This window comes from Saccoglossus kowalevskii, chromosome 10 (genome assembly GCF_978046115.1).
Source record: "Saccoglossus kowalevskii chromosome 10, keSacKowa6.1, whole genome shotgun sequence".
NCBI classification, from domain to species: Eukaryota; Metazoa; Hemichordata; class Enteropneusta; family Harrimaniidae; genus Saccoglossus; species Saccoglossus kowalevskii.
In genome coordinates this window covers 29,389,355-29,413,014 of record NC_140650.1, presented here as the reverse complement: position 1 = coordinate 29,413,014, position 23,660 = coordinate 29,389,355, and positions in this window count along the sequence as shown.

Genomic DNA, 23,660 nt, shown 5'->3' with positions numbered 1-23,660 from the left:
TGTTTTTTTTAACCAATTTAAAAACCATATTTTTTTTTATGTTTATTTCCTTCAGTCAAAATTAATTATAAGTAAAAATAAAATATAGACGGTACATATACATGATTTGTATTCAGGGCAAGATTTCCAATGGTTTGCAGTGGCTATATTTTATGTTTAAACCGTCAAATCACGATACCATGCTAACAAAATTATGCCACATTTCAGTTATTTTTTTTAGTTCAAAATTTAAGTTAATAATGGACTTACTACATCCATATTTGTTTTAATTTTTAAAACATCTGAAGCAGTTGATACTTGACTGATCACACATGCATGTCAAACCATACAAACCATTATTGATTGAATTATTTTAGCTCTTAGTAAATCTTTTGAAAGATAATTTACTTTTGCACTTTCCATGTTTTGAGTTTCAAGTGTGTCATTCAAACATTATTCTGAAGAATAGCATGACATTAACTCTTCTCAAAACAGCATTCTGACCAATAAAATGACAGTAACTCGTATCAAAACAGCATTCTGACCAACAGCATGACAGTAACTCATCTCAAAACAGTATTCTGACCAATAGCATGACTAACTTATCTCAAAACAGTATTCTGACCAATAGCATGACAGTAACTTATCTCAAAACAGTATTCTGAACAATAGCATGACTAACTTATCTCAAAACAGTATTCTGACCAATAGCATGACAGTAACTCATCTTAAAACAACATTCTGAACAATAGAATGACAGTAACTCCTCTCAAAACAGCATTCTGACCAATAGCATGACAGTAACTCATCTCAAAATAGCATTCTGACCAATAGCATGACAGTAACTCATCTCAAAACAGCATTCTGAACAATAGCATGACAGTAACTCATCTCAAAACAGCATTCTGAACAATAGAATGACAGTAACTCATCTCAAAACAGCATTCTGACCAATAGCATGTCAGTAACTCATCTCAAAACAGCATTCTGAACAATAGCATGACAGTAACTCATCTCAAAACAGCATTCTGAACAATAGAATGACAGTAACTCATCTCAAAACAGCATTCTGACCAATAGCATGTCAGTAACTCATCTCAAAACAGCATTCTGAACAATAGCATGACAGTAACTCATCTCAAAACAGCATTCTGAACAATAGAATGACAGTAACTCATCTCAAAACAGCATTCTGACCAATAGCATGTCAGTAACTCATCTCAAAATAGCATTCTGACCAATAGCATGACAGTAACTTATCTCAAAACAGTATTCTGAACAATAGCATGACTAACTTATCTCAAAACAGCATTCTGACCAATAGCATGACAGTAACTCATCTCAAAACAGCATTCTGAACAATAGAATGACAGTAACTCCTCTCAAAACAGCATTCTGACCAATAGCATGACAGTAACTCATCTCAAAATAGCATTCTGACCAATAGTATGACAGTAACTCATCTCAAAACAGCATTCTGAACAATAGCATGACAGTAACTCATCTCAAAACAGCATTCTGAACAATAGAATGACAGTAACTCATCTCAAAATAGCATTCTGACCAATAGCATGACAGTAACTCATCTCAAAACAGCATTCTGAACAATAGAATGACAGTAACTCATCTCAAAACAGCATTCTGACCAATAGCATGTCAGTAACTCATCTCAAAATAGCATTCTGACCAATAGCATGACAGTAACTCATCTCAAAATAGCATTCTGACCAATAACAAGACAGTAACTCATTTAAAAATAGCATTCTGACAAATAGGATGGCATCAGCTCATCTCAAAACAGCATTCTGACCAATAGCATGACAGTAACTCATCTCAAAACAGTATTCTGACCAATAGCATGGCATCAGCTCATCTCAAAATAGCATTCTGACCAATAGCATAACAGTAACTCATCTCAAAATAGCATTCTGACCAATAGGATGGCATCAGCTCATCTCAAAACAGCATTCTGACCAATAGCATGACAGTAACTCATCTCAAAACAGTATTCTGACCAATAGCATGGCATCAGCTCATCTCAAAATAGCATTCTGACCAATAGCATGATAGTAACTCATCTCAAAATAGCATTCTGACCAATAGCATGACAATAACTCATCACAAAACAGCATTCTGACCAATAGCATGACAGTAACTTATCTCAAAATAGCATTCTGACCAATAGCATGACAGTAACTCATATCAAAACAGCATTCTGACCAATAGCATGACAGTAACTCATCTCAAAATAGCATTCTGACCAATAGCATGGCATCAGCTCATCTCAAAACAGCATTCTGACCAATAGCATGACAGTAACTCATCTCAAAATAGCATTCTGACCAATAGCATGACAGTAACTCATCTCAAAATAGTATTCTGACCAATAGCATGACAATAACTCACCTCAAAACAGCATTCTGGCCAATACCATGACAGTAACTCATCTCAAAACAGCATTCTGACCAATAGCATGACTAACTTATCTCAAAACAGCATTCTGACCAATAGCATGACAGTAACTCATCTCAAAATAGCATTCTGACCAATAGCATGTCAGTAACTCATCTCAAAATAGCATTCTGACCAATAGCATGACAGTAACTCATCTCAAAATAGCATTCTGACCAATAGCATGGCATCAGCTCATCTCAAAATAGCATTCTGAACAATAGCATGGCAGTAACTCATCTCAAAATAGCATTCTGACCAATAGCGTGACAGTAACTCATATCAAAACAGCATTCTGACCAATAGCATGACATTAACTCATCTCAAAATAGCATTCTGGCCAATAGCATGACAGTACCTCATATCAAAACAGCATTCTGACCAATAGCATGACAGTAACTCATCTCAAAATAGCATTCTGACCAATAGCATGACAATAACTCATCTCAAAACAGCATTCTGACCAATAGCATGACAGTAACTCATCTCAAAACAGCATACTGACCAATAGCATGACTAACTTATCTCAAAACAGCATTCTGACCAATAGCATGACAGTAACTCATCTCAAAATAGCATTCTGACCAATAGCATGACAATAACTCATCTCAAAACAGCATTCTGACCAATAGCATGACAGTAACTTATCTCAAAATAGCATTCTGACCAATAGCATGACAGTAACTCATCTCAAAATAGCATTCTGACAAATAGCATGACAATAACTCATCTCAAAATGGTATTCTGACCAGTAGCATGACAGTAACTCATCTCAAAATAGCATTCTGACCAATAGCATGACAATAACTCATCGCAAAACAGCATTCTGACCAATAGCATGACAGTAACTCGTATCAAAACAGCATTCTGACCAATAGCATGACAGTAACTCATCTCAAAATAGCATTCTGACCAATAGCATGACATCAGCTCATCTCAAAACAGCATTCTGACCAATAGCATGACAATAACTCATCTCAAAATAGCATTTTGACCAATAGCATGACAATAACTCATCTCAAAATAGCATTCTGACCAATAGCATGACTAACTTATCTCAAAACAGCATTCTGACCAATAGCATGTCAGTAACTCATCTCAAAATAGCATTCTGACCAATAGCATGACAGTAACTCGTCTCAAAATAGCATTCTGACCAATAGCATGGCATCAGCTCATCTCAAAATAGCATTCTGAAAAATAGCATGACAGTAACTCATCTCAAAATAGCATTCTGACCAATAGCATGGCATCAGCTCATCTCAAAACAGCATTCTGACCAATAGCACAAAATAGCATTCTGACCAATAGCATGTCAGTAACTCATCTCAAAATAGCATTCTGACCAATAGCATGACAGTAACTCATCTCAAAATAGCATTCTGACCAATAGCATGGCATCAGCTCATCTCAAAACAACATTCTGACCAATAGCGTGGCATCAGCTCATCTCAAAATAGCATACAGACCAATAGCATGACTAACTTATCTCAAAACAGCATTCTGACAATAGCATGACAGTAACTCATCTCAAAATAGCATTCTGACCAATAGCATGACAATAACTCATCTCAAAACAGCATTCTGACCAATAGCATGACAGTAACTCATCTCAAAACAGTATTCTGAACAATAGCATGACAGTAAATCATCTTAAAACAGAATTCTGACCAATAGCATGTCAGTAACTCATCTCAAAATAGCATTCTGACCAATAGCATGACAGTAACTCATCTCAAAATAGCATTCTGACCAATAGCATGGCATCAGCTCATCTCAAAATAGCATACTGACCAATAGCATGACTAACTTATCTCAAAACAGCATTCTGACAATAGCATGACAGTAACTCATCTCAAAATAGCATTCTGACCAATAGCATGACAATAACTCATCTCAAAACAGCATTCTGACCAATAGCATGACAGTAACTTATCTCAAAATAGCATTCTGACCAATAGCATGACAATAACTCATCGCAAAACAGCATTCTGACCAATAGCATGACAGTAACTCATATCAAAACAGCATTCTGACCAATAGCATGACAGTAACTCATCTCAAAATAGCATTCTGACCAATAGCATGACATCAGCTCATCTCAAAACAGCATTCTGACCAATAGCATGACAGTAACTCATCTCAAAATAGTATTTTGACCAATAGCATGACAATAACTCATCTCAAAATAGCATTCTGACCAATAGCATGGCTAACTTATCTCAAAACAGCATTCTGACCAATGGCATGACAGTAACTCATCTCAAAATAGCATTCTGACCAATAGCATGGCATCAGCTCATCTCAAAATAGCATTCTCAAAAATAGCATGACAGTAACTCATCTCAAAATAGCATTCTGACCAATAGCATGACAATAACTCATCTCAAAATGGTATTCTGACCAATAGCATGACAATAACTCATCTCAAAATGGTATTCTGACCAATAGCATGACAATAATTCATCGCAAAACAGCATTCTGACCAATAGCATGTCAGTAACTCATCTCAAAATAGCATTCTGACCAATAGCATGACAGTAACTCATCTCAAAATAGCATTCTGACCAATAGCATGACAGTAACTCATCTCAAAATAGCATTCTGACCAATAGCATGGCATCAGCTCATCTCAAAACAACATTCTGACCAATAGCATGACAGTAACTCATATCAAAACAGCATTCTGACCAATAGCATGACAGTAACTCATCTCAAAATAGCATTCTGGCCAATAGCATGACAGTACCTCATATCAAAACAGCATTCTGACCAATAGCATGACAGTAACTCATCTCAAAACAGTATTCTGAACAATAGTATGACAGTAACTCATCTCAAAACAGTATTCTGAACAATAGCATGACAGTAAATCATCTTAAAACAGTATTCTGACCAATAGCATGACAGTAACTCATCTCAAAATAGCATTCTGACCAATAGCATGGCATCAGCTCATCTCAAAACAGCATTCTGACCAATAGCACAAAATAGCATTCTGACCAATAGCATGTCAGTAACTCATCTCAAAATAGCATTCTGACCAATAGCATGATAGTAACTCATCTCAAAATAGCATTCTGACCAATAGCATGGCATCAGCTCATCTCAAAACAACATTCTGACCAATAGCATGGCATCAGCTCATCTCAAAATAGCATACAGACCAATAGCATGACTAACTTATCTCAAAACAGCATTCTGACAATAGCATGACAGTAACTCATCTCAAAATAGCATTCTGACCAATAGCATGACAATAACTCATCTCAAAACAGCATTCTGACCAATAGCATGACAGTAACTCATCTCAAAACAGTATTCTGAACAATAGCATGACAGTAAATCATCTTAAAACAGTATTCTGACCAATAGCATGTCAGTAACTCATCTCAAAATAGCATTCTGACCAATAGCATGACAGTAACTCATCTCAAAATAGCATTCTGACAAATAGCATGACAATAACTCATCTCAAAATGGTATTCTGACCAATAGCATGACAGTAACTCATCTCAAAATAGCATTCTGACCAATAGCATGACAATAACTCATCGCAAAACAGCATTCTGACCAATAGCATGACAGTAACTCATATCAAAACAGCATTCTGACCAATAGCATGACAGTAACTCATCTCAAAATAGCATTCTGACCAATAGCATGACATCAGCTCATCTCAAAACAGCATTCTGACCAATAGCATGACAGTAACTCATCTCAAAATAGTATTTTGACCAATAGCATGACAATAACTCATCTCAAAATAGCATTCTGACCAATAGCATGGCTAACTTATCTCAAAACAGCATTCTGACCAATAGCATGACAGTAACTCATCTCAAAATAGCATTCTGACCAATAGCATGGCATCAGCTCATCTCAAAATAGCATTCTCAAAAATAGCATGACAGTAACTCATCTCAAAATAGCATTCTGACCAATAGCATGGCATCAGCTCATCTCAAAACAGCATTCTGACCAATAGCATGACAGTAACTCATCTCAAAATAGCATTCTGACCAATAGCATGACAATAACTCATCTCAAAATGGTATTCTGACCAATAGCATGACAGTAACTCATCTCAAAATAGCATTCTGACCAATAGCATGACAATAATTCATCGCAAAACAGCATTCTGACCAATAGCATGTCAGTAACTCATCTCAAAATAGCATTCTGACCAATAGCATGACAGTAACTCATCTCAAAATAGCATTCTGACCAATAGCATGACAGTAACTCATCTCAAAATAGCATTCTGACCAATAGCATGGCATCAGCTCATCTCAAAACAACATTCTGACCAATAGCATGACAGTAACTCATATCAAAACAGCATTCTGACCAATAGCATGACAGTACCTCATATCAAAACAGCATTCTGACCAATAGCATGACAGTAACTCATCTCAAAACAGTATTCTGAACAATAGTATGACAGTAACTCATCTCAAAACAGTATTCTGAACAATAGCATGACAGTAAATCATCTTAAAACAGTATTCTGACCAATAGCATGACAGTAACTCATCTCAAAATAGCATTCTGACCAATAGCATGGCATCAGCTCATCTCAAAACAGCATTCTGACCAATAGCACAAAATAGCATTCTGACCAATAGCATGTCAGTAACTCATCTCAAAATAGCATTCTGACCAATAGCATGATAGTAACTCATCTCAAAATAGCATTCTGACCAATAGCATGGCATCAGCTCATCTCAAAACAACATTCTGACCAATAGCATGACAGTAACTCATCTCAAAATAGCATTCTGACCAATAGCATGACAATAACTCATCTCAAAATGGTATTCTGACCAATAGCATGACAGTAACTCATCTCAAAATAGCATTCTGACCAATAGCATGACAATAATTCATCGCAAAACAGCATTCTGACCAATAGCATGTCAGTAACTCATCTCAAAATAGCATTCTGACCAATAGCATGACAGTAACTCATCTCAAAATAGCATTCTGACCAATAGCATGACAGTAACTCATCTCAAAATAGCATTCTGACCAATAGCATGGCATCAGCTCATCTCAAAACAACATTCTGACCAATAGCATGACAGTAACTCATATCAAAACAGCATTCTGACCAATAGCATGACAGTACCTCATATCAAAACAGCATTCTGACCAATAGCATGACAGTAACTCATCTCAAAACAGTATTCTGAACAATAGTATGACAGTAACTCATCTCAAAACAGTATTCTGAACAATAGCATGACAGTAAATCATCTTAAAACAGTATTCTGACCAATAGCATGACAGTAACTCATCTCAAAATAGCATTCTGACCAATAGCATGGCATCAGCTCATCTCAAAACAGCATTCTGACCAATAGCACAAAATAGCATTCTGACCAATAGCATGTCAGTAACTCATCTCAAAATAGCATTCTGACCAATAGCATGATAGTAACTCATCTCAAAATAGCATTCTGACCAATAGCATGGCATCAGCTCATCTCAAAACAACATTCTGACCAATAGCATGGCATCAGCTCATCTCAAAATAGCATACAGACCAATAGCATGACTAACTTATCTCAAAACAGCATTCTGACAATAGCATGACAGTAACTCATCTCAAAATAGCATTCTGACCAATAGCATGACAATAACTCATCTCAAAACAGCATTCTGACCAATAGCATGACAGTAACTCATCTCAAAACAGTATTCTGAACAATAGCATGACAGTAAATCATCTTAAAACAGTATTCTGACCAATAGCATGTCAGTAACTCATCTCAAAATAGCATTCTGACCAATAGCATGACAGTAACTCATCTCAAAATAGCATTCTGACAAATAGCATGACAATAACTCATCTCAAAATGGTATTCTGACCAATAGCATGACAGTAACTCATCTCAAAATAGCATTCTGACCAATAGCATGACAATAACTCATCGCAAAACAGCATTCTGACCAATAGCATGACATTAACTCATCTCAAAATAGCATTCTGGCCAATAGCATGACAGTACCTCATATCAAAACAGCATTCTGACCAATAGCATGACAGTAACTCATCTCAAAATAGCATTCTGACCAATAGCATGACAATAACTCATCTCAAAACAGCATTCTGACCAATAGCATGACAGTAACTCATCTCAAAACAGCATACTGACCAATAGCATGACTAACTTATCTCAAAACAGCATTCTGACCAATAGCATGACAGTAACTCATCTCAAAATAGCATTCTGACCAATAGCATGACAATAACTCATCTCAAAACAGCATTCTGACCAATAGCATGACAGTAACTTATCTCAAAATAGCATTCTGACCAATAGCATGACAGTAACTCATCTCAAAATAGCATTCTGACAAATAGCATGACAATAACTCATCTCAAAATGGTATTCTGACCAGTAGCATGACAGTAACTCATCTCAAAATAGCATTCTGACCAATAGCATGACAATAACTCATCGCAAAACAGCATTCTGACCAATAGCATGACAGTAACTCGTATCAAAACAGCATTCTGACCAATAGCATGACAGTAACTCATCTCAAAATAGCATTCTGACCAATAGCATGACATCAGCTCATCTCAAAACAGCATTCTGACCAATAGCATGACAATAACTCATCTCAAAATAGCATTTTGACCAATAGCATGACAATAACTCATCTCAAAATAGCATTCTGACCAATAGCATGACTAACTTATCTCAAAACAGCATTCTGACCAATAGCATGTCAGTAACTCATCTCAAAATAGCATTCTGACCAATAGCATGACAGTAACTCATCTCAAAATAGCATTCTGACCAATAGCATGACAGTAACTCATCTCAAAATAGCATTCTGACCAATAGCATGGCATCAGCTCATCTCAAAACAACATTCTGACCAATAGCATGACAGTAACTCATATCAAAACAGCATTCTGACCAATAGCATGACAGTACCTCATATCAAAACAGCATTCTGACCAATAGCATGACAGTAACTCATCTCAAAACAGTATTCTGAACAATAGTATGACAGTAACTCATCTCAAAACAGTATTCTGAACAATAGCATGACAGTAAATCATCTTAAAACAGTATTCTGACCAATAGCATGACAGTAACTCATCTCAAAATAGCATTCTGACCAATAGCATGGCATCAGCTCATCTCAAAACAGCATTCTGACCAATAGCACAAAATAGCATTCTGACCAATAGCATGTCAGTAACTCATCTCAAAATAGCATTCTGACCAATAGCATGATAGTAACTCATCTCAAAATAGCATTCTGACCAATAGCATGGCATCAGCTCATCTCAAAACAACATTCTGACCAATAGCATGGCATCAGCTCATCTCAAAATAGCATACAGACCAATAGCATGACTAACTTATCTCAAAACAGCATTCTGACAATAGCATGACAGTAACTCATCTCAAAATAGCATTCTGACCAATAGCATGACAATAACTCATCTCAAAACAGCATTCTGACCAATAGCATGACAGTAACTCATCTCAAAACAGTATTCTGAACAATAGCATGACAGTAAATCATCTTAAAACAGTATTCTGACCAATAGCATGTCAGTAACTCATCTCAAAATAGCATTCTGACCAATAGCATGACAGTAACTCATCTCAAAATAGCATTCTGACAAATAGCATGACAATAACTCATCTCAAAATGGTATTCTGACCAATAGCATGACAGTAACTCATCTCAAAATAGCATTCTGACCAATAGCATGACAATAACTCATCGCAAAACAGCATTCTGACCAATAGCATGACATTAACTCATCTCAAAATAGCATTCTGGCCAATAGCATGACAGTACCTCATATCAAAACAGCATTCTGACCAATAGCATGACAGTAACTCATCTCAAAATAGCATTCTGACCAATAGCATGACAATAACTCATCTCAAAACAGCATTCTGACCAATAGCATGACAGTAACTCATCTCAAAACAGCATACTGACCAATAGCATGACTAACTTATCTCAAAACAGCATTCTGACCAATAGCATGACAGTAACTCATCTCAAAATAGCATTCTGACCAATAGCATGACAATAACTCATCTCAAAACAGCATTCTGACCAATAGCATGACAGTAACTTATCTCAAAATAGCATTCTGACCAATAGCATGACAGTAACTCATCTCAAAATAGCATTCTGACAAATAGCATGACAATAACTCATCTCAAAATGGTATTCTGACCAGTAGCATGACAGTAACTCATCTCAAAATAGCATTCTGACCAATAGCATGACAATAACTCATCGCAAAACAGCATTCTGACCAATAGCATGACAGTAACTCGTATCAAAACAGCATTCTGACCAATAGCATGACAGTAACTCATCTCAAAATAGCATTCTGACTAATAGCATGACATCAGCTCATCTCAAAACAGCATTCTGACCAATAGCATGACAATAACTCATCTCAAAATAGCATTTTGACCAATAGCATGACAATAACTCATCTCAAAATAGCATTCTGACCAATAGCATGACTAACTTATCTCAAAACAGCATTCTGACCAATAGCATGTCAGTAACTCATCTCAAAATAGCATTCTGAAAAATAGCATGACAGTAACTCATCTCAAAATAGCATTCTGACCAATAGCATGGCATCAGCTCATCTCAAAACAGCATTCTGACCAATAGCACAAAATAGCATTCTGACCAATAGCATGTCAGTAACTCATCTCAAAATAGCATTCTGACCAATAGCATAACAGTAACTCATCTCAAAATAGCATTCTGACCAATAGCATGGCATCAGCTCATCTCAAAACAACATTCTGACCAATAGCGTGGCATCAGCTCATCTCAAAATAGCATACAGACCAATAGCATGACTAACTTATCTCAAAACAGCATTCTGACAATAGCATGACAGTAACTCATCTCAAAATAGCATTCTGACCAATAGCATGACAATAACTCATCTCAAAACAGCATTCTGACCAATAGCATGACAGTAACTCATCTCAAAACAGTATTCTGAACAATAGCATGACAGTAAATCATCTTAAAACAGAATTCTGACCAATAGCATGTCAGTAACTCATCTCAAAATAGCATTCTGACCAATAGCATGACAGTAACTCATCTCAAAATAGCATTCTGACCAATAGCATGGCATCAGCTCATCTCAAAATAGCATACTGACCAATAGCATGACTAACTTATCTCAAAACAGCATTCTGACAATAGCATGACAGTAACTCATCTCAAAATAGCATTCTAACCAATAGCATGACAATAACTCATCTCAAAACAGCATTCTGACCAATAGCATGACAGTAACTTATCTCAAAATAGCATTCTGACCAATAGCATGACAATAACTCATCGCAAAACAGCATTCTGACCAATAGCATGACAGTAACTCATATCAAAACAGCATTCTGACCAATAGCATGACAGTAACTCATCTCAAAATAGCATTCTGACCAATAGCATGACATCAGCTCATCTCAAAACAGCATTCTGACCAATAGCATGACAGTAACTCATCTCAAAATAGTATTTTGACCAATAGCATGACAATAACTCATCTCAAAATAGCATTCTGACCAATAGCATGGCTAACTTATCTCAAAACAGCATTCTGACCAATGGCATGACAGTAACTCATCTCAAAATAGCATTCTGACCAATAGCATGGCATCAGCTCATCTCAAAATAGCATTCTCAAAAATAGCATGACAGTAACTCATCTCAAAATAGCATTCTGACCAATAGCATGGCATCAGCTCATCTCAAAACAGCATTCTGACCAATAGCATGTCAGTAACTCATCTCAAAATAGCATTCTGACCAATAGCATGACAGTAACTCATCTCAAAATAGCATTCTGACCAATAGCATGACAGTAACTCATCTCAAAATAGCATTCTGACCAATAGCATGGCATCAGCTCATCTCAAAACAACATTCTGACCAATAGCATGACAGTAACTCATATCAAAACAGCATTCTGACCAATAGCATGACAGTAACTCATCTCAAAATAGCATTCTGGCCAATAGCATGACAGTACCTCATATCAAAACAGCATTCTGACCAATAGCATGACAGTAACTCATCTCAAAACAGTATTCTGAACAATAGTATGACAGTAACTCATCTCAAAACAGTATTCTGAACAATAGCATGACAGTAAATCATCTTAAAACAGTATTCTGACCAATAGCATGACAGTAACTCATCTCAAAATAGCATTCTGACCAATAGCATGGCATCAGCTCATCTCAAAACAGTATTCTGACCAATAGCACAAAATAGCATTCTGACCAATAGCATGTCAGTAACTCATCTCAAAATAGCATTCTGACCAATAGCATGATAGTAACTCATCTCAAAATAGCATTCTGACCAATAGCATGGCATCAGCTCATCTCAAAACAACATTCTGACCAATAGCATGGCATCAGCTCATCTCAAAATAGCATACAGACCAATAGCATGACTAACTTATCTCAAAACAGCATTCTGACAATAGCATGACAGTAACTCATCTCAAAATAGCATTCTGACCAATAGCATGACAATAACTCATCTCAAAACAGCATTCTGACCAATAGCATGACAGTAACTCATCTCAAAACAGTATTCTGAACAATAGCATGACAGTAAATCATCTTAAAACAGTATTCTGACCAATAGCATGTCAGTAACTCATCTCAAAATAGCATTCTGACCAATAGCATGACAGTAACTCATCTCAAAATAGCATTCTGACAAATAGCATGACAATAACTCATCTCAAAATGGTATTCTGACCAATAGCATGTCAGTAACTCATCTCAAAATAGCATTCTGACCAATAGCATGACAGTAACTCATCTCAAAATAGCATTCTGACAAATAGCATGACAATAACTCATCTCAAAATGGTATTCTGACCAATAGCATGACAGTAACTCATCTCAAAATAGCATTCTGACCAATAGCATGACAATAACTCATCGCAAAACAGCATTCTGACCAATAGCATGACAGTAACTCATATCAAAACAGCATTCTGACCAATAGCATGACAGTAACTCATCTCAAAATAGCATTCTGACCAATAGCATGACATCAGCTCATCTCAAAACAGCATTCTGACCAATAGCATGACAGTAACTCATCTCAAAATAGTATTTTGACCAATAGCATGACAATAACTCATCTCAAAATAGCATTCTGACCAATAGCATGGCTAACTTATCTCAAAACAGCATTCTGACCAATAGCATGACAGTAACTCATCTCAAAATAGCATTCTGACCAATAGCATGGCATCAGCTCATCTCAAAATAGCATTCTGAAAAATAGCATGACAGTAACTCATCTCAAAATAGCATTCTGACCAATAGCATGGCATCAGCTCATCTCAAAACAGCATTCTGACCAATAGCATGACAGTAACTCATCTCAAAATAGCATTCTGACCAATAGCATGACAATAACTCATCTCAAAATGGTATTCTGACCAATAGCATGACAGTAACTCATCTCAAAATAGCATTCTGACCAATAGCATGACAATAATTCATCGCAAAACAGCATTCTGACCAATAGCATGTCAGTAACTCATCTCAAAATAGCATTCTGACCAATAGCATGACAGTAACTCATATCAAAACAGCATTCTGACCAATAGCATGACAGTAACTCATCTCAAAATAGCATTCTGACCAATAGCATGACATCAGCTCATCTCAAAACAGCATTCTGACCAATAGCATGACAGTAACTCATCTCAAAATAGTATTTTGACCAATAGCATGACAATAACTCATCTCAAAATAGCATTCTGACCAATAGCATGGCTAACTTATCTCAAAACAGCATTCTGACCAATAGCATGACAGTAACTCATCTCAAAATAGCATTCTGACCAATAGCATGGCATCAGCTCATCTCAAAATAGCATTCTCAAAAATAGCATGACAGTAACTCATCTCAAAATAGCATTCTGACCAATAGCATGGCATCAGCTCATCTCAAAACAGCATTCTGACCAATAGCATGACAGTAACTCATCTCAAAATAGCATTCTGACCAATAGCATGACAATAACTCATCTCAAAATGGTATTCTGACCAATAGCATGACAGTAACTCATCTCAAAATAGCATTCTGACCAATAGCATGACAATAATTCATCGCAAAACAGCATTCTGACCAATAGCATGTCAGTAACTCATCTCAAAATAGCATTCTGACCAATAGCATGACAGTAACTCATCTCAAAATAGCATTCTGACCAATAGCATGACAGTAACTCATCTCAAAATAGCATTCTGACCAATAGCATGGCATCAGCTCATCTCAAAACAACATTCTGACCAATAGCATGACAGTAACTCATATCAAAACAGCATTCTGACCAATAGCATGACAGTACCTCATATCAAAACAGCATTCTGACCAATAGCATGACAGTAACTCATCTCAAAACAGTATTCTGAACAATAGTATGACAGTAACTCATCTCAAAACAGTATTCTGAACAATAGCATGACAGTAAATCATCTTAAAACAGTATTCTGACCAATAGCATGACAGTAACTCATCTCAAAATAGCATTCTGACCAATAGCATGGCATCAGCTCATCTCAAAACAGCATTCTGACCAATAGCACAAAATAGCATTCTGACCAATAGCATGTCAGTAACTCATCTCAAAATAGCATTCTGACCAATAGCATGATAGTAACTCATCTCAAAATAGCATTCTGACCAATAGCATGGCATCAGCTCATCTCAAAACAACATTCTGACCAATAGCATGGCATCAGCTCATCTCAAAATAGCATACAGACCAATAGCATGACTAACTTATCTCAAAACAGCATTCTGACAATAGCATGACAGTAACTCATCTCAAAATAGCATTCTGACCAATAGCATGACAATAACTCATCTCAAAACAGCATTCTGACCAATAGCATGACAGTAACTCATCTCAAAACAGTATTCTGAACAATAGCATGACAGTAACTCATCTTAAAACAGTATTCTGACCAATAGCATGTCAGTAACTCATCTCAAAATAGCATTCTGACCAATAGCATGACAGTAACTCATCTCAAAATAGCATTCTGACAAATAGCATGACAATAACTCATCTCAAAATGGTATTCTGACCAATAGCATGACAGTAACTCATCTCAAAATAGCATTCTGACCAATAGCATGACAATAACTCATCGCAAAACAGCATTCTGACCAATAGCATGACAGTAACTCATATCAAAACAGCATTCTGACCAATAGCATGACAGTAACTCATCTCAAAATAGCATTCTGACCAATAGCATGACATCAGCTCATCTCAAAACAGCATTCTGACCAATAGCATGACAGTAACTCATCTCAAAATAGTATTTTGACCAATAGCATGACAATAACTCATCTCAAAATAGCATTCTGACCAATAGCATGGCTAACTTATCTCAAAACAGCATTCTGACCAATAGCATGACAGTAACTCATCTCAAAATAGCATTCTGACCAATAGCATGGCATCAGCTCATCTCAAAATAGCATTCTGAAAAATAGCATGACAGTAACTCATCTCAAAATAGCATTCTGACCAATAGCATGGCATCAGCTCATCTCAAAACAGCATTCTGACCAATAGCATGACAGTAACTCATCTCAAAATAGCATTCTGACCAATAGCATGACAATAACTCATCTCAAAATGGTATTCTGACCAATAGCATGACAGTAACTCATCTCAAAATAGCATTCTGACCAATAGCATGACAATAATTCATCGCAAAACAGCATTCTGACCAATAGCATGTCAGTAACTCATCTCAAAATAGCATTCTGACCAATAGCATGACAGTAACTCATCTCAAAATAGCATTCTGACCAATAGCATGACAGTAACTCATCTCAAAATAGCATTCTGACCAATAGCATGGCATCAGCTCATCTCAAAACAACATTCTGACCAATAGCATGACAGTAACTCATATCAAAACAGCATTCTGACCAATAGCATGACAGTAACTCATCTCAAAATAGCATTCTGGCCAATAGCATGACAGTACCTCATATCAAAACAGCATTCTGACCAATAGCATGACAGTAACTCATCTCAAAACAGTATTCTGAACAATAGTATGACAGTAACTCATCTCAAAACAGTATTCTGAACAATAGCATGACAGTAAATCATCTTAAAACAGTATTCTGACCAATAGCATGTCAGTAACTCATCTCAAAATAGCATTCTGACCAATAGCATGACAGTAACTCATCTCAAAATAGCATTCTGACCAATAGCATGGCATCAGCTCATCTGAAAATAGCATTCTGAACAATAGCATGGCAGTAACTCATCTCAAAATAGCATTTTGACCAATAGCATGACAGTAACTCATATCAAAACAGCATTCTGACCAATAGCATGACAGTAACTCATCTCAAAATAGCATTCTGGCCAATAGCATGACAGTACCTCATATCAAAGCAGCATTCTGACCAATAGCATGACAGTAACTCATCTGAAAATAGCATTCTGACCAATAGCATGACAATAACTCATCTCAAAACAGCATTCTGACCAATAGCATGACAGTAACTCATCTCAAAACAGCATTCTGACCAATAGCATGTCAGTAACTCATCTGAAAATAGCATTCTGACCAATAGCATGACAATAACTCATCTCAAAACAGCATTCTGACCAATAGCATGACAGTAACTCATCTCAAAATAGCATTCTGACCAATAGCATGACAGTAACTCATCTCAAAATAGCATTCTGACCAATAGCATGGCATCAGCTCATCTCAAAATAGCATACTGACCAATAGCATGACTAACTTATCTCAAAACAGCATTCTGACAATAGCATGACAGTAACTCATCTCAAAATAGCATTCTGACCAATAGCATGACAGTAACTCATCTCAAAACAGCATTCTGACCAATAGCATGACAGTAACTTATCTCAAAATAGCATTCTGAGCAATAGCATGACAGTAACTCATCTCAAAATAGCATTCTGACAAATAGCATGACAATAACTCATCTCAAAATGGTATTCTGACCAATAGCATGACAGTAACTCATCTCAAAATAGCATTCTGACCAATAGCATGACAATAACTCATCTCAAAATGGTATTCTGACCAATAGCATGACAGTAACTCATCTCAAAATAGCATTCTGACCAATAGCATGACAATAACTCATCGCAAAACAGCATTCTGACCAATAGCATGACAGTAACTCATATCAAAACAGCATTCTGACCAATAGCATGACATTAACTCATCTCAAAATAGCATTCTGACCAATAGCATGATATCAGCTCATCTCAAAACAGCATTCTGACCAATAGCATGACAGTAACTCATCTCAAAATAGTATTTTGACCAATAGCATGACAATAACTCATCTCAAAATAGCATTCTGACCAATAGCATGGCTAACTTATCTCAAAACAGCATTCTGACCAATAGCATGACAGTAACTCATCTCAAAATAGCATTCTGACCAATAGCATGGCATCAGCTCATCTCAAAATAGCATTCTGAAAAATAGCATGACAGTAACTCATCTCAAAATAGCATTCTGACCAATAGCATGGCATCAGCTCATCTCAAAACAGCATTCTGACCAATAGCATGACAGTAACTCATCTCAAAATAGCATTCTGACCAATAGCATGACAATAACTCATCTCAAAATGGTATTCTGACCAATAGCATGACAGTAACTCATCTCAAAATAGCATTCTGACCAATAGCATGACAATAATTCATCGCAAAACAGCATTCTGACCAATAGCATGTCAGTAACTCATCTCAAAATAGCATTCTGACCAATAGCATGACAGTAACTCATCTCAAAATAGCATTCTGACCAATAGCATGACAGTAACTCATCTCAAAATAGCATTCTGACCAATAGCATGGCATCAGCTCATCTCAAAACAACATTCTGACCAATAGCATGACAGTAACTCATATCAAAACAGCATTCTGACCAATAGCATGACAGTAACTCTTCTCAAAATAGCATTCTGGCCAATAGCATGACAGTACCTCATATCAAAACAGCATTCTGACCAATAGCATGACAGTAACTCATCTCAAAACAGTATTCTGAACAATAGTATGACAGTAACTCATCTCAAAACAGTATTCTGAACAATAGCATGACAGTAAATCATCTTAAAACAGTATTCTGACCAATAGCATGTCAGTAACTCATCTCAAAATAGCATTCTGACCAATAGCATGACAGTAACTCATCTCAAAATAGCATTCTGACCAATAGCATGGCATCAGCTCATCTCAAAATAGCATTCTGAACAATAGCATGGCAGTAACTCATCTCAAAATAGCATTTTGACCAATAGCATGACAGTAACTCATATCAAAACAGCATTCTGACCAATAGCATGACTGTAACTCATCTCAAAATAGCATTCTGGCCAATAGCATGACAGTACCTCATATCAAAGCAGCATTCTGACCAATAGCATGACAGTAACTCATCTGAAAATAGCATTCTGACCAATAGCATGACAATAACTCATCTCAAAACAGCATTCTGACCAATAGCATGACAGTAACTCATCTCAAAACAGCATTCTGACCAATAGCATGACAGTAACTCATCTGAAAATAGCATTCTGACCAATAGCATGACAATAACTCATCTCAAAACAGCATTCTGACCAATAGCATGACAGTAACTCATCTCAAAATAGCATTCTGACCAATAGCATGACAGTAACTCATCTCAAAATAGCATTCTGACCAATAGCATGGCATCAGCTCATCTCAAAATAGCATACTGACCAATAGCATGACTAACTTATCTCAAAACAGCATTCTGACAATAGCATGACAGTAACTCATCTCAAAATAGCATTCTGACCAATAGCATGACAATAACTCATCTCAAAACAGCATTCTGACCAATAGCATGACAGTAACTTATCTCAAAATAGCATTCTGAGCAATAGCATGACAGTAACTCATCTCAAAATAGCATTCTGACAAATAGCATGACAATAACTCATCTCAAAATGGTATTCTGACCAATAGCATGACAGTAACTCATCTCAAAATAGCATTCTGACCAATAGCATGACAATAACTCATCGCAAAACAGCATTCTGACCAATAGCATGACAGTAACTCATATCAAAACAGCATTCTGACCAATAGCATGACAGTAACTCATCTCAAAATAGCATTCTGACCAATAGCTTGACATCAGCTCATCTCAAAACAGCATTCTGACCAATAGCATGACAGTAACTCATCTCAAAATAGTATTTTGACCAATAGCATGACAATAACTCATCTCAAAATAGCATTCTGACCAATAGCATGGCTAACTTATCTCAAAACAGCATTCTGACCAATAGCATGACAATAATTCATCGCAAAACAGCATTCTGACCAATAGCATGTCAGTAACTCATCTCAAAATAGCATTCTGACCAATAGTATGACAGTAACTCATCTCAAAATAGCATTCTGACCAATAGCATGACAGTAACTCATCTCAAAATAGCATTCTGACCAATAGCATGGCATCAGCTCATCTCAAAACAACATTCTGACCAATAGCATGACAGTAACTCATATCAAAACAGCATTCTGACCAATAGCATGACAGTAACTCATCTCAAAATAGCATTCTGGCCAATAGCATGACAGTACCTCATATCAAAACAGCATTCTGACCAATAGCATGACAGTAACTCATCTCAAAACAGTATTCTGAACAATAGTATGACAGTAACTCATCTCAAAACAGTATTCTGAACAATAGCATGACAGTAAATCATCTTAAAACAGTATTCTGACCAATAGCATGACAGTAACTCATCTCAAAATAGCATTCTGACCAATAGCATGGCATCAGCTCATCTCAAAACAGCATTCTGACCAATAGCACAAAATAGCATTCTGACCAATAGCATGTCAGTAACTCATCTCAAAATAGCATTCTGACCAATAGCATGACAGTAACTCATCTCAAAATAGCATTCTGACCAATAGCATGGCATCAGCTCATCTCAAAACAACATTCTGACCAATAGCATGGCATCAGCTCATCTCAAAATAGCATACAGACCAATAGCATGACTAACTTATCTCAAAACAGCATTCTGACAATAGCATGACAGTAACTCATCTCAAAATAGCATTCTGACCAATAGCATGACAATAACTCATCTCAAAACAGCATTCTGACCAATAGCATGACAGTAACTCATCTCAAAACAGTATTCTGAACAATAGCATGACAGTAAATCATCTTAAAACAGTATTCCGACCAATAGCATGTCAGTAACTCATCTCAAAATAGCATTCTGACCAATAGCATGACAGTAACTCATCTCAAAATAGCATTCTGACCAATAGCATGGCATCAGCTCATCTCAAAATAGCATACTGACCAATAGCATGACTAACTTATCTCAAAACAGCATTCTGACAATAGCATGACAGTAACTCATCTTAAAATAGCATTCTGACCAATAGCATGACAATAACTCATCTCAAAACAGCATTCTGACCAATAGCATGACAGTAACTTATCTCAAAATAGCATTCTGAGCAATAGCATGACAGTAACTCATCTCAAAATAGCATTCTGACAAATAGCATGACAATAACTCATCTCAAAATGGTATTCTGACCAATAGCATGACAGTAACTCATCTCAAAATAGCATTCTGACCAATAGCATGACAATAACTCATCGCAAAACAGCATTCTGACCAATAGCATGACAGTAACTCATATCAAAACAGCATTCTGACCAATAGCATGACAGTAACTCATCTCAAAATAGCATTCTGACCAATAGCATGACATCAGCTCATCTCAAAACAGCATTCTGACCAATAGCATGACAGTAACTCATCTCAAAATAGTATTTTGACCAATAGCATGACAATAACTCATCTCAAAATAGCATTCTGACCAATAGCATGGCTAACTTATCTCAAAACAGCATTCTGACCAATAGCATGACAGTAACTCATCTCAAAATAGCATTCTGACCAATAGCATGGCATCAGCTCATCTCAAAATAGCATTCTGAAAAACAGCATGACAGTAACTCATCTCAAAATAGCATTCTGACCAATAGCATGGCATCAGCTCATCTCAAAACAGCATTCTGACCAATAGCATGACAGTAACTCATCTCAAAATAGCATTCTGACCAATAGCATGACAATAACTCATCTCAAAATAGCATTCTGACCAATAGCATGACAATAACTCATCTCAAAATAGCATTCTGACCAATAGCATGGCATCAGCTCATCTCAAAACAACATTCTGACCAATAGCATGACAGTAACTCATATCAAAACAGCATTCTGACCAATAGCATGACAGTAACTCATCTCAAAATAGCATTCTGGCCAATAGCATGACAGTACCTCATATCAAAACAGCATTCTGACCAATAGCATGACAGTAACTCATCTCAAAACAGTATTCTGAACAATAGTATGACAGTAACTCATCTCAAAACAGTATTCTGAACAATAGCATGACAGTAAATCATCTTAAAACAGTATTCTGACCAATAGCATGTCAGTAACTCATCTCAAAATAGCATTCTGACCAATAGCATGACAGTAACTCATCTCAAAATAGCATTCTGACCAATAGCATGGCATCAGCTCATCTCAAAATAGCATTCTGAACAATAGCATGGCAGTAACTCATCTCAAAATAGCATTTTGACCAATAGCATGACAGTAACTCATATCAAAACAGCATTCTGACCAATAGCATGACAGTAACTCATCTGAAAATAGCATTCTGGCCAATAGCATGACAGTACCTCATATCAAAGCAGCATTCTGACCAATAGCATGACAGTAACTCATCTGAAAATAGCATTCTGACCAATAGCATGACAATAACTCATCTCAAAACAGCATTCTGACCAATAGCATGACAGTAACTCATCTCAAAACAGCATACTGACCAATAGCATGACAGTAACTCCTATCAAAACAGCATTCTGACCAATAGCATGACAGTAACTTATCTCAAAATAGCATTCTGACCAATAGCATGACAGTAACTCATCTCAAAATAGCATTCTGACCAATAGCATGACAATAACTCATCTCAAAATGGTATTCTGACCAATAGCATGACAGTAACTCATCTCAAAATAGCATTCTGACCAATAGCATGACAATAACTCATCGAAAACAGCATTCTGACCAATAGCATGACAGTAACTCCTATCAAAACAGCATTCTGACCAATAGCATGACAGTAACTCATATCAAAACAGCATTCTGACCAATAGCATGACAGTAACTCATCTCAAAACAGTATTCTGACCAATAGCATGTCAGTAACTCATCTCAAAATAGCATTCTGACCAATAGCATGACAGTAACTCATCTCAAAATAGCATTCTGACCAATAGCATGGCATCAGCTCATCTCAAAATAGCATTCTGAAAAATAGCATGACAGTAACTCATCTCAAAATAGCATTCTGACCAATAGCATGTCAGTAACTCATCTCAAAATAGCATTCTGACCAATAGCATGACAGTAACTCATCTCAAAATAGCATTCTGACCAATAGCATGGCATCAGCTCATCTCAAAATAGCATTCTGAAAAATAGCATGACAGTAACTCATCTCAAAATAGCATTCTGACCAATAGCATGGCATCAGCTCATCTCAAAACAGCATTCTGACCAATAGCATGACAGTAACTCATCTCAAAATAGCATTCTGGCCAATAGCATGACAGTAACTCATCTCAAAATCGCATTCTGACCAATAGCATGGCATCAGCTCATCTCAAAACAACATTCTGACCAATAGCATGACAGTAACTCATATCAAAACAGCATTCTGACCAATAGCATGACAGTAACTCATCTCAAAACAGCATTCTGACCAATAGCATGACAGTAACTCATCTCAAAACAGTATTCTGAACAATAGCATGGCAGCAACTCATCTCAACCTACATTGTTGTAGGTTTAATAGCGGTTGTCATGACAAAAATCTTACTAAAACTACAATTGAAATAATCATAGAATAGACACAAAACAGATGCAAAAGATCTTTTTAACTTTAACAGTATTATGTCTCTTAACTTTAGTGATTTGACTTCCTGAAAAAAATAATTTTTAGTGACATTTGTTCACATTGTCTCAAACTATATTGGAA